This window comes from Grammomys surdaster, unplaced genomic scaffold, assembly GCF_004785775.1.
Source record: "Grammomys surdaster isolate TR1022 unplaced genomic scaffold, NIH_TR_1.0 338, whole genome shotgun sequence".
NCBI lineage: Eukaryota > Metazoa > Chordata > Mammalia > Rodentia > Muridae > Grammomys > Grammomys surdaster.
Window position 1 is genome coordinate 2,759,022 of NW_021604757.1, and position 12,462 is coordinate 2,771,483.

Here is a 12,462-nt window from a genome sequence, read left to right on the forward strand (position 1 = left end):
CTGCCACCAAACCTGAGCACCTGAGTTCCAACCCCAAAGTCCATATGGTAGAAGAACTGACTTCTGAAAGTTGTCCTCTGACCTCTACAAGTTCACCATAGCATTCATGCATACCTCACTCCAATTAATAAACATAAAAAGAGAAAATTTTAAGACAAAGATGAGCCAGGCTGTGGTGGCGCACGCCTTTAATCCCAGCACTTGGGAGGCAGGGGCAGGAGGATTTCTGAGTTCGAGACCAGCCTGGTCTACAGACTGAGTTCCAGGACAGCCAGGGCTACACAGAGAAACTCTGTCTTGAAAAAACAAACAAACAAACAAACAAACAAAAACAAACAAACAAAAAAAAGAGACAAAGATGAGTGTTCATGGTTCATCAAGGATATAGGAGAAAGATTCAGAACACAATACTATATTTTACCAGGCTTGACAAATTAGTTTTATTTATGTATTCTTTTTTCTTTTTTTCTTTTTTTTTTTTGGTTTTTTTCGAGACAGGGTTTCCCTGTGTAGTCCTGGCTGTCCTGGAACTTACTCTGTAGACCAGGCTGGCCTCAAACTCAGAAATCCGCCTGCCTCTGCCTCCAAGTTCCCAAGTGCTGGATTAAAGGTATGCGCCACCACCGCCCGGCTTCTCTTTCTTTTTCTTAAGACAGGGTTTCATATAATCCAGGCTAGCCTCCAACATACCATGTAGGCAGGACTGGCTTTTAATACCTGATCCTCCAGCCTCCATGTCCCACATGATTGTATTACAGACATGTCCAACCACCCTTGATTCAATTCACCTACTCTCTTCTGTGTGTATGAATGGGGGTGCTCTGGGTACATGTCCATGTAAAGGTCAATGTCAGGCATCTTCCTAATAGCTCTTCATTTTGGCTTTTTAAAGACTTGGTTTTGTATGTGTATGAGTGTTTTACCTATATGTATGTCTATAACATGTATGCCCCGTGCCCAAGGAGGTCAGATGAGAGCATCAGATACCCTGGAACTAGAGTTACAAGTGGCTTTGAACTACATGTAGGTCCTGGGAAACAAACTCAGCTCCTTTGCAAGAATAATAAGCACTCTTAAGCACTGAGCTATTGCTCTAGCACCCTCTTTTTAGTTTTTCAGATAAGGTCTCTGACAAAACCTAGACTGTCCCAATTTGGCTTCATTGGCTAGATAGCATGCTCCTGGCTAGACAGCATGCTCCAGGAATCCTCCAGTCTCCTCACTCCCTAACCCACCCCAGAACTCAGATTACAGGCACAAGCCACCTCATCTAGCTTTCACTTGAGTGCTGAGAATCTGAACTCAGGTCCTCAATTACTTCACCAACAGAGCCATGGCTCCACAGCCCCCAGTTCACACACTATTGATAATTTCTTTGTGAGAACAATGAAAATATACTTGTTAAAATGGCAAAGATATTGTTCTGGTTAATTATCAAGCAGTTCTATCCTGAGGTTACTAGAGATCTGAGAATGCCATCTTCATCATCTCCCTTATTTCAAAACAAGTCTGTACCTACATCATTCCAAAAAGGTAGTTATTAAATCTTTAGGGAAGGTATTTCACAATCACCCTTGATAACTGTCCAGTATCTTGTTGTCAGGAAGTTCTAACAAATAATCCATATCCCTTCTGTCACCAATTAAGATATAGTCCCTCTTGTCCTGTTCTTGTCTTGTTAAGAGAACATCTGCTTAACATAACTTGAATGATATCCCTTTCAGAGACAATAAAATATAGGAAGTCCATTTCATACAGCTTCATGTAAATGCAATATGGCTTTATATAGGTCACCTTAGACAAAGAACATGATTAAGAATCTTAAATTCTTATTTCTATCACTGACTGACTCTAAGGATGATGGGAAGTTAAACCGACACAAATGCTGTACTCCAATTACCCCATCAGTAAAATGCAAATAATTAAAATCAGAATACTAGAAGAACCTAGTTCCTCAAAAAGCAGTATTATCAGAAGATTCTGGTTATGATAAGAGAAGTGGCAGAAACATTCAGGTCATCCTATATAGTCTCCAAGGCTAACCTGGGGCTACATCAAACTGTCTATAATGTTTATAAAAAATGTGCAGACACTGATTTGAAGTCTCAATTTAGGCCCACCCAACAACTCTCAAATTACACATGCTCTATGGAAGCTACAGGTGTTAGTTTTGATCTCTGATTTAAGAATAATTTATGGGCTGGAATGATAGATTAGCAGTTAGAGTACTGTCTATGCTCTTCAGAAAGGCCTGGATTCAATTCCCAGCACCCACAGGACAGCTCACAACCTTCTTCTGGCATCCATGGGTATCAAACAAACAAACAAAAATTAAGTCAATAAGTTAAAAAAAAGTTAGGAGAACTAAAAGTCAGGTACAATGGCAAAGCAGAGAGAGAAAGAGAGAGAGAAAGAAAGAAGGAAAAGAAATGAAAGCAGTAAGAAAAAATAAAGAATTAACTTAAAGGTTCAAGACATATTGGGAAGGAAAATGAAAAAAGGTCAAATAGAAAACCTTTACCCTTGAGGGGCAATGCTTAAGGATCATGAGAATCATTTCTTTTTTTATTTTTTTTTTATTTTTTATTTTTGGTTTTTCAAGACACGGTTTCTCTGTGTAGCCCTGGCTGTCCTGGAACTCACTCTGTAGCCCAGGCTGGCCTCGAACTCAGAAGTCCGCCTGCCTTTGCCTCCCAAGTGCTAGGATCCGCCACCACTGCCCGGCTGAGAATCATTTCTGACAGAAATTCCTCCTACCTTAGCCCCTCACCTTTACAACTTCTTACCAAGCAACCAAAGACAATCAAGAGCAGAAAAATGAAATCAGCATTGCTTTTTTATGGGAGGACTGACTACAATCAAAACATGAAGACCATCTCCACTTCCTCTCTCCCCGTTCCTATAACCCACTTCCATCTGGCTCCTGACCCTGCAGTCCTCCATCACTGTTATACCTCGATATACCCATCAGTGATCTGTTGCTAAATCATTCCTCAGATTCCTTAGGACTCAATCCTGAGCTCCCCTCACCCCACTCTATTCTGTTCTCTAGGTAGGTGAGCCCATCCATTTCCTGGGTTATAAATATCCTCTACGTAGCAATTCCACCCAGATTTACCTCCAGCAACGTTCTGCCTTTGCTTTCTCAAAGTCTCCATGTGTGCTTCACCAGCATCTCATGCCTGGTGTGACAAAAACAAAGCCTTCATTCTACTCCTCAATTCATCAAAACCAACTCTTCTCCCTGTTCCCATCTGAAATGTGGCACCTTCATCTACCCAGATGCTCACAGGAGAAACCTAGGCTCATACTTGACACCTCCCTCCTCCCACACACTACATTCAATCCAACATTAGGTCTTGTTTGTCCTGATTCTAAAATATGTTCTGAATCTGTCTACTTCCCTCCATCTCTACTGCCTAGAGTCTAATCTAAGCTATCAGAGCTTTTGCCTGGGCTACTAAATTGCTTCCCAAATATGCTTCCCTCATTTCTTTCTTTCCAAACCACACCTCACACGGAAGCTGGCATAAAGTTTTTAAAGCATGTATTATTATTAGGTCATGGCATTCATTCAAAAGCAGGTCATTGCAGTGTATACCTGTGGTCTGAAGCCAAAGCCAAAAACCCTCTTGAGTAAGTCTAGGAGTCTGGGCAAGCCTAGACAGCATACTGCCAGACCCCAAACCCACCCCCCCACCCCCCCCCCCCCCCCCACCCCACCCCCCCAAAAAAAAACAAAGGCATGGTGGCACATGCTTCTTTAATCCCAGCAACAGGGTGGCAGAGGCAGGCTAACCTAAGTTCAAAGTCAGCATGATCTACAGAGTGATCCAGGACAGGACAGCAAGGGCTACACAGAGAAACCCTGTCTCTAAAACAAATCAAACAAAAACCAGGACTATATTGAGACTAGAGAGATGGCTCAGTGGTTAGGAGAATGGGCTGTTCTTACAGAGGGCCTAAGGTCAATTCCTAGCATCCATGTAAGAGCTTACAACCATTTATCACTATAGTCCTATGAAATCTGACACCTTTTTTGTTGTTGTTGAGTGTGCAGACATACATGCAGACAAATACCCATTTATATATAATACATATATTTTAAAAAATGGAAAAAAAAATCCAGGCACATGCCTTTAATCCTAGCACTTCGGAGTCAAAGGCAGACCTCTGTGAGTTCAAGGCCAGCCTGGTCAGGGAGAGTTTCAGGACAGCCTGGGCTACACAGAGAAACTGTGACTAAATAAATAAATAAATACTATCATAATCATTAGGGATTTTTAATGACAGAGTGGGATTATTAAACAGACTTAAGTAACCAACAATTTATAACAGCATCATAAGAGATAAAACTAACAGAAAACTAACTCTACTAATAGGATTCTTAGTCCTTACCATTATGTAACAAAATACATCCATTATTCCAGTTTATCTGAGTTGATTTCAGAGCTGACCATCCCCAAAATGTTGTTTTTTTCACTCATTTAATCACTTTCTTCTAAATTCTTCAGCTTGAATTAGTTCAAACAGCAAAATTCAAATGCTTGCTTAAATATTTTCTACCTGAATGTTCTATTCTAAAATAGCGCTGGCCTGTTATGCTACAATGTCTCACAAAAATTTGTCATCTTTCTTATATTTAGAACTGTGTTTCCGATACTGTTACTTTCTAGGCTTCTCTCAACCAGTAGAGACTCACCCTTTGGTTAACTGAAGAGTACTGAGGGAAGGAAGCAGCAGATTCACAGTTATACCTCCCTGTTCCCTGTTGGAAGTTTTCTCAAAAGCTCCAACACTTTAAACTAAGCATCTCTATTACCTCCTCCTCTCCCTCCTCTTCCTCTTCTTCCTCCTCCTCCTTAGTATGTATCCCTGGCTGGACTGAAACTCACAAGGATCCGCCTCTGCCTTCCAGGCGCTAGGATTAAATGCATTTGACATCATGTCTGGCCTATTTGTTCTTTTGAAGAATACATATGAACTTTAACTGATTGTACTAAAGATGATAACCAATAGCACATATCAAATTATTAGAAGTATTCTACACAATAATTAATTACTGACAACTCTATGTTTTAACAGATGAAGAAACTGGAAGGTTAAGAAGTTGCCTTGAGAGCAAGTTCTAGGATTTATAACCAGGCTACCTAGTTACTGAAGCAGTAACAAAAGCTACTAAGAGTTTGGGCTGGCCGGGCAGTGGTGACGCACGCCTTTAATCCCAGCACTTGGGAGGCAGAGGCAGGCGGATTTCTGAGTTTGAGGCCAGCCTGGTCTACAGAGTGAGTTCCAGAACAGCTAGGGCTACACAGAGAAACCCTGTCTCAAAAAACCAAAAAAAAAAAAAAAAAAAAAAAAAAAAAGAGTTTGGGCTGGATGTGGTGGTACATGCCAGCACTTGGGAGGCTAAGGCTGAAAGATCACATGTTCAAGGTTTGTTTGGGCTACACAAGAGACCATGACTCAGAGAAGAGGAATGAAGTTTGAAAGAGAAATGTTTTCTTTTGATAGAACAGAAAGAATCTCATGCTGCCTAGGCCAGCCTAGAACTTGCTTATATAGCCAAGGACGACCTTGAACTCCTGATCCTCCTACCTCCACTATTTAAGTGCTGGGATCATAATCATGTACCACTACACCTGTAATTGGCAAGTGACTTTTCCCTGGTCAGATAGACTAAAAATCTCCAGTTTGCTTCTCAAACACTGGTGTGCCCTGCAGCCAGGGAGAATACACTTTATCCAGCAAGGTAGAATAAACAAGTCACAAAAAGTAAAATTTCCTCAGTGTGTGAAAAGAGAAACACAGTTTCAATAAGCAACAGTAAAGACAATCTTTGTAAATATTTCTAATTTTTTGGCAGAAAGAACCCAAACAAGATCATGATATTGGGGGCTGGAGAGATGGCTCAGCGATTAAGAGCACTGACTGCTCTTCCAGAGGTCCTGAGTTCAATTCCCAGCAACCACATGGTGGTTCACAACCATCTGTAATGGGATCTGATGCCTTCTTCTGGTGTGTCTGAAGATAACTACAGTGTACTCAAATAAATAAATAAATAAATAAATAAATAAATCTTAAAAAAAAAAAGATCATGGTATTATTTTATACACATTCAACAATGGCCTAAGTTCTCCTTTGCTCAATGTTGTAAGTCAACTAAATCTACCCTAAGAATGACTACACGCTTTAACTTATTCTTTGGTACAAATGCAACTATAGGCAAATATTCTGCACTCAAATTCAGTAAATTCAACCTCTAAAGAATATGTAATTAGAAAAAAAGACTAATGAAAACTAATTAAATTCAAGACACATTACAAGTAAAAAAGCTAAAGTCATGGCCAAGTGTGCCAACGTCAAACCCAATGCATCAGACAAATCGTACATGTACCAATCTTCACTGAGATCTTCTATTGTAGCCAGGTGTCTTAGTCAGGGTTTGTGTTCCTGCATAAACCTCCTGACCAAGAAGCAAGTTGAGGAGGAAAGGGTTTATTCAGCTTACACTTCCACATTGCTGTTCATCACCAAAGGAAGTCAGGACTGGAATTCAAGCAGGTCAGGAAGCAGAAGCTGATGCAGAGGCCATGGAGGGATGTTACTTACTGGTTTGCTTCCCCTGCCTTGCTCAGCTTGCTTTCTTATAGAACCCAGGACTACTAGACCAGGGATGGCACCACGCACAATGGGCCCTCCCACCCTTGATCACTAATTGAGTGGATCACAATTACAGCTGGATCTCAAGGAGGCATTTCCTCAAGGGAGATTCCTTTCTCTGTGATAACTCCAGCTTGTGTCAAGTTGACACACAAAACCAGCCAATACACTAGGCATAGTGGTGTAGCTTATAATCCTAGCACTTGGGAGGCTGAGATAGGAGGATCAGTTCAGCTTGAAAAACACTAAGACCTATCTCAAAAAATGGGGGGGAAAGGGGGTGTGCAAGGCTTTTTTTCATTGTGATGGCAGAAGAGAACTTACAGAATTATGTCATGACTGCAGTCTTTCAGTGAGACAGATACCACAAAAGGAACACCCAGTACCTACCTACCTCACTTCTCTTTATCGGTTTGTTTTCCACAGAGCACTGTTTCGGCCTAAATTCCCACCCTTACCAGATTCCTTGCCAACTATACTGTCCACTGGAATAAACTTCACAAGGGTAGGAACACTCCTATCAACTTCTGTATCACTGATCTAATATATCCAATGAGCTTTATATTTCCAGAAAATAGCAAAATCTGAAAGGTAGTTGAAAGAAAAGTCATAACCAAAAAAGTCGCCTGATGTGGGGATGTAGCTCAGCAGACAGAGATCTTGCCTAGCCAGCACAAAGCCCTGGTCTTCAGCATTACACAGACCAGGTGTGTTCTGTCATGCTTATAATTCCAGTACTAGGAAGGTAGAAGTAAAAGAATCAGGGATTCAAGGATAGTGTAGACTCAAATGCAAAAACAAAAGTTTACCTAGAGAAACAGCTTATAAATTCTAAGAGCAAAAGAGACAGAGGACAAGTCAGGAAGCAGTTAACCCTTACCTACAAACATAGAAGACTAACTACAAGGGGAGGGGAGGTGCCCAAGTAAGTCTGCAGCCTCCAAACCTTTCACTAGCAGTTCCAAATACATATGCCTTCCTAGGTGCACACTGGGAAGGCGTGAAATTCAGCACTGAATCACCAATGTTCTACACCAAGTAGCTCATCCTGGGCCTATGTTTGCTCATCTCTATCCTATCCTTGGCTACTACTACAAGGCTGTCTTGAAAGAAAGACTACTAACCTGGATGACATCTAAGATTGCTGCTCTAGGATAGCACAGAAGAAACACTTGAACACTTCTTTTTTAGTTGTTTTTATTTTTTTTAAAGAAAGACAAGTTCATGAATGTAGATTTCTGGGTTTTTTATATTTGTATACTAGTACAAATTGAGACAGAACTCCATGAAGAAATAATGCCTAAACCAAGGACAGAGGCAACATCCAGTTCCAAATGTGCATTTCTACATGCACACTGGGAAAGCAAGAAGTCCTCCACTGTACCATCACTGTTTTGTGTACTGTGGGAAGCTCATCCTGGGTTAGCTCAATCACAAAAAGGAAAAGGAAAAAAAATTCAAAAGTTCAACCTGTGTTGGAGAGGTCAAAAAAAATACACACACACACAGACACACACACATATATAAACAAAACAACAAAACAGGAAAACTGTAAGTTACTCAAGCATAGGGGAAGGCTGCTATAGGGCACACTTCTGGACAAGCAGAGACCATAACAAGAAACTGAAAGCCTTTGAGCTTATGAGGAACTGGAGAAAGAAATGATTATGATGACTAAAAGCACTTCAGTTTGTTGTACTTTTGAGTTGGTTTTGTTGTTTTTGTATGCTAAACAACAGGACAAAATATTGATATCCCATTCCAAAATAACTCTATCAAGGCTGAGATCTATCTTTTTGGAAAGACCTTGATATATTGATATGTTAAGACCACTTTATCTTTGTTTGGTTTCTGTGTATAGCCTTAGCTGTCCTGGAACTCTTTAGACTGGACTGGTCTCAAACTCAGATCCGCCTGCCTCTGCCTCTCAAGCACTGAGACTAAAGGTGTGCACCACAAGCACTCAGAAGCAATACTTTTTTCCTAATTTATTTAAAAGTAAGATAGATGAGAAGGAAATGAGTTAAACTATCAATTCATGATGATATTGAATGAAGTTCATAAAAATTTAGGTTCAGCATTAATAAAGCAAGATAAAAATACATCACCAAAAGAATAAAAGTCCTATAATTTCCCTCATTCACTCTGGAAATATATTACAAATTATACAATATAAAAACATAAGTTTTTCAGGGCTGAAGAAATGGCTCAGTGGTTAAGAGTACTGGATGTTCGTCCAGAGGACCTGGGTTCACTTCTCAGCACTGACATGACAGCTCACAACTGTCTGCAACTCCAGTTCCAAGGAATCTGATACTTTCACATAGTCATACATGCAGGTAAAACACCAATGCACATAAAATAAATAAACATTAAAAAAGAAAAAGTATTTCTTTTTTAGTTAAAAAAAAGTTGCTGGGCAGTGGTGGCCCACGAGTTTAATCCCAGTACTTGGGAGGCAGAGACAGGTGGATTTCTGAGTTTGAGGCCAGCCTGGTCTACAGAGTGAGTTCCAGGACAGCCAGTGCTACACAGAGAAACCCTGTCTCGGGAAAAAAACAAAACAAAAAAAAAACTTTATTTCAGTAACTGGTCCAGGGCCACATTCCAGAAAACATTCAGAGAGTCTTTTTTATCTTGTGTTGGTATTTTTGTTGTTGTTGTTGTTGCTGTTGTTGTTTCTTGAGGCAGTTTTACTTTGTTAACTCAGGCTGACCGAGAACTCACAATCTTCCTGCCTCAGTCTCTGGACTGTTGGAATTTAAAATATGTACAGCCACAGCTATTTGAAGCTTATATCTCTTAATTATCCACAAGAACCATCTTACTAAAATATAGAATAATTCAGTCATAATGTGAACATTTCTGAAATCTCAGGAGACAGTCCAAATTGACTTTGGTAATTCCCAAGATATAGCATCAAATAGTGGTTCACACTGGTAATCTAGTACTTGAGGCAGAGGCAGGGTCAAGGAGCTCAAGGTCATCCCAGCTGCACGGTCAGTTTGAAGCTAGCCTGGAACACAAGAGATCCTACCTCAAAAACTCAAAAACAAGGATAGACAGACAAAAAAAAAAGCATACAAAAATTATCAAGCAAAACTTGTATGAATTCTATAGAAAAGTAGAGAAGCCTTTAAGAGTCTCAATTCTATTAACCTCCCCGCCACCAAGTTTGTTATCTGCCTCAATTTAACTTAAACTTCTGCCAGTTCTTTCTTACAGAAACATTCAAAATGTTTCTAACCTTTCTCTTCATGACATACATAGCAATTGCCATTTCTTATTTGTTCTTCATTAGGAATCACTAAGACATCACTTACAACTATAAATTCCCAGTGGACAATGTTACTTCTACTTCTACATTCTTTGCTTTGGTATATATTTTCCATCATAAAAGTTCTCTTCAAAAAATATATAATTTTGGCTTAACTACCCAATCTAGAGTCTACACACTTATAAAAAGTACCAAGGTCCTGATAACTAAGAAATTGCTTATGAGCAAAAGATTTTATTTTCATGGACCATCAAAATGGCTCAGAAAATAAAATGGGATTACTGTCAAGCCAGATAACCTGAATTCACATGGGATCCATGTGCTGGAAGGAGAGAACTGACTTCTGAAAATTGTCCTCTGACATCCACATGCATGCATGGCATGCCCACGTGCAGACAGACACACAATCAATCAATCAATCAATCAATCACCTTCATTTAAATTTTGCTGATCTCAGGAGTAGGGGTGTAGCTCTGTGGCAGAGCACACACATGTGGCCTTGGGTTCAAAACTCCCAGGACTACTAAAGAAGAGAAAGAATGGTAAACCTCACTGACCTCCCACATACATTAAAGAAAAAGTTAGAGAAACAATGTAAAATTCTATCATCTTCCCAAAGTTCATGAAGCATCTAAAACTGTGTAGGAACAGAATTTCACAATCTGTACTCCCTTAAAGTCAGTCTCCTATGAATTCTACATACCATGGAAACTTATACAACCTAGAATGACCTCCAAGACTTCTTTTTCAACAAAGAATGACAGATTAGGATCATGACAGATTAGGATCATAACATTTGATCAAATGAAATTAACAAAAACACTTAGACCTTAAGACCTTGAGAAAGAAAAGAGAAACATACTGAAATTCACAAAAGAAAAAAATTGTCAATTTAATTATGTTTGAATAATTTCTACACAGACTTTTGAACTCTTGAATAAAATGACTAAACCACTAACCAAATACAAAAAAAAAAAAAAGTTTCAAAACAGACTTCTTGGATTCCCTTTAGACACCTCTTAGAAAAGCCCTTCACAAGACAAGAACCTGAATTCACAGTCTTAGCCATCTTCCATCTTGCACTAAGTACTTAACACCATAGCAGGAAGAGGTCCAGAGCAAGCTGAAGGGTGGAATCAGTATTAGTCAGAAGTAAAGTGGAAGTAAACAAGATAATTTATGAGTAAACAAAAATAAACCATCCTTACTACTTTTGCTAAAATGACACGAACTTCGAAAAAAAAAAGCCAGTCAAAAACATCACTTGCTCCCTTAATGTCTGAAGTCTCCAGAAACACAATATATGTTTCTAAGAAAGAAGAGTTTCAAGTAGTCAAATGAGAAACTACTGTTAAGTGAAAAGTGACCAGTAAAATGGGAGAAAGAGAAGAGTGAACGGTTAAAGACAAAAAGAAACTTACAGCACATTTAATGATCTGTCGGGGTCACAGGGAAAAGTCACCTCCCATACCTCAGCCTCGGTTTCCCTACCCTAAAAGACTAGAAGTGACATTTCGTTCCAAGGAGCTGGAGGGCCTAGTTTCAATAGCCTCCACCTACTCAAAGGGCACTCCGAGGCTGGATTCCTCTGTGGGGGTCCCCAGTGCAACTGAGGAATGACATCTGGAACCTGAGTTGCAGGAAAGAAAAAAAGGAATAGGGTCTAAGAGAGCCAAGCTCTCACAATCTAGGGGTGACGACACGCGTCCAGGACCCGACATCTCCTCTGTACAGAACCCGGCCGGCAGCTTCAGCATCTTTCTCCCTCCTTCCGGCTTCTCGCTGAGTTCCGGGCCGCCCTCCGGCCGCGCCCCCGGGCGCAACCCCCTTCACAACGCGCGCCCCGGCGGGCCGCGCGCTCTCCCACCGGCCGGCGCCAAGGTCTCCTCCTGCCTTCGGCGGAGGGATGCCGGACCGGGCCTCCCAGGCTCCTTCTGGGCCTACCTGCGAGGCGAGTGAGAGCTCGGCCCGAAGGCTAGCGAACGCACGGAGCCACGGACGGAAGGCGGGGAGAGGCCGAAGGAAGCGAGGGGTCCGCTCGACCGACCAGCGGAAGAAAGCGGCCAGAGCCCGGGGCCTCCGGGATAACTCAGTCCAGGACCTGGCACCGCCGCCGCCGCTCTGGAGACATCAACCAAGAAGACGCCGCAAAAGATCATCGAACACACGAACGCCCAGACATCAAAGAAAGAGCGCCCCTGCAATCGTTCAAGGAACTGCAGCCGAGTGCCGAAACATTGCTCAGCTCCTGCGGCAAGTCCGGCTGCCTTCCTAGGCATAAATAAACAAATCCAGATCATAAATTAGAGTATAGATTAGGCTGGGTTTCTGCCATTTTCTGTTGGTGACCGAGTGTTGAAGTAATTTAGAGAACTAAATTTTTGAGACAGGAGCACGCTTGTGATCCCAGCATTTTAGGAAGAGGAGGGATGTGGATTTGGAGTTCAAAGTCATACTCAGTTAAACGCAAGGCCAACTTGGACTATATGAGACCTTGTCTTTTGTTTGTTTGTTTGTTTGTT

General features: G+C 41.0%; 1 protein-coding gene across 2 annotated transcripts in view; it reads right to left on the bottom strand.

The window, feature by feature from the left end:
- The window catches only part of Ambra1 (autophagy and beclin 1 regulator 1), a 185,991-nt gene extending 173,861 nt beyond the window's left edge, over window positions 1–12,130 (bottom strand). The window contains exon 1 of one of the 2 annotated variants that reach the window (XM_028778469.1): window positions 11,885–12,130. The gene's annotated coding sequence lies outside the window, so the exon portion shown is untranslated. The remainder of the gene's footprint in view (window positions 1–11,884) is intronic. The other variant, XM_028778470.1, reaches the window with a different exon arrangement.
- Window positions 12,131–12,462: the final 332 nt, after the last annotated feature.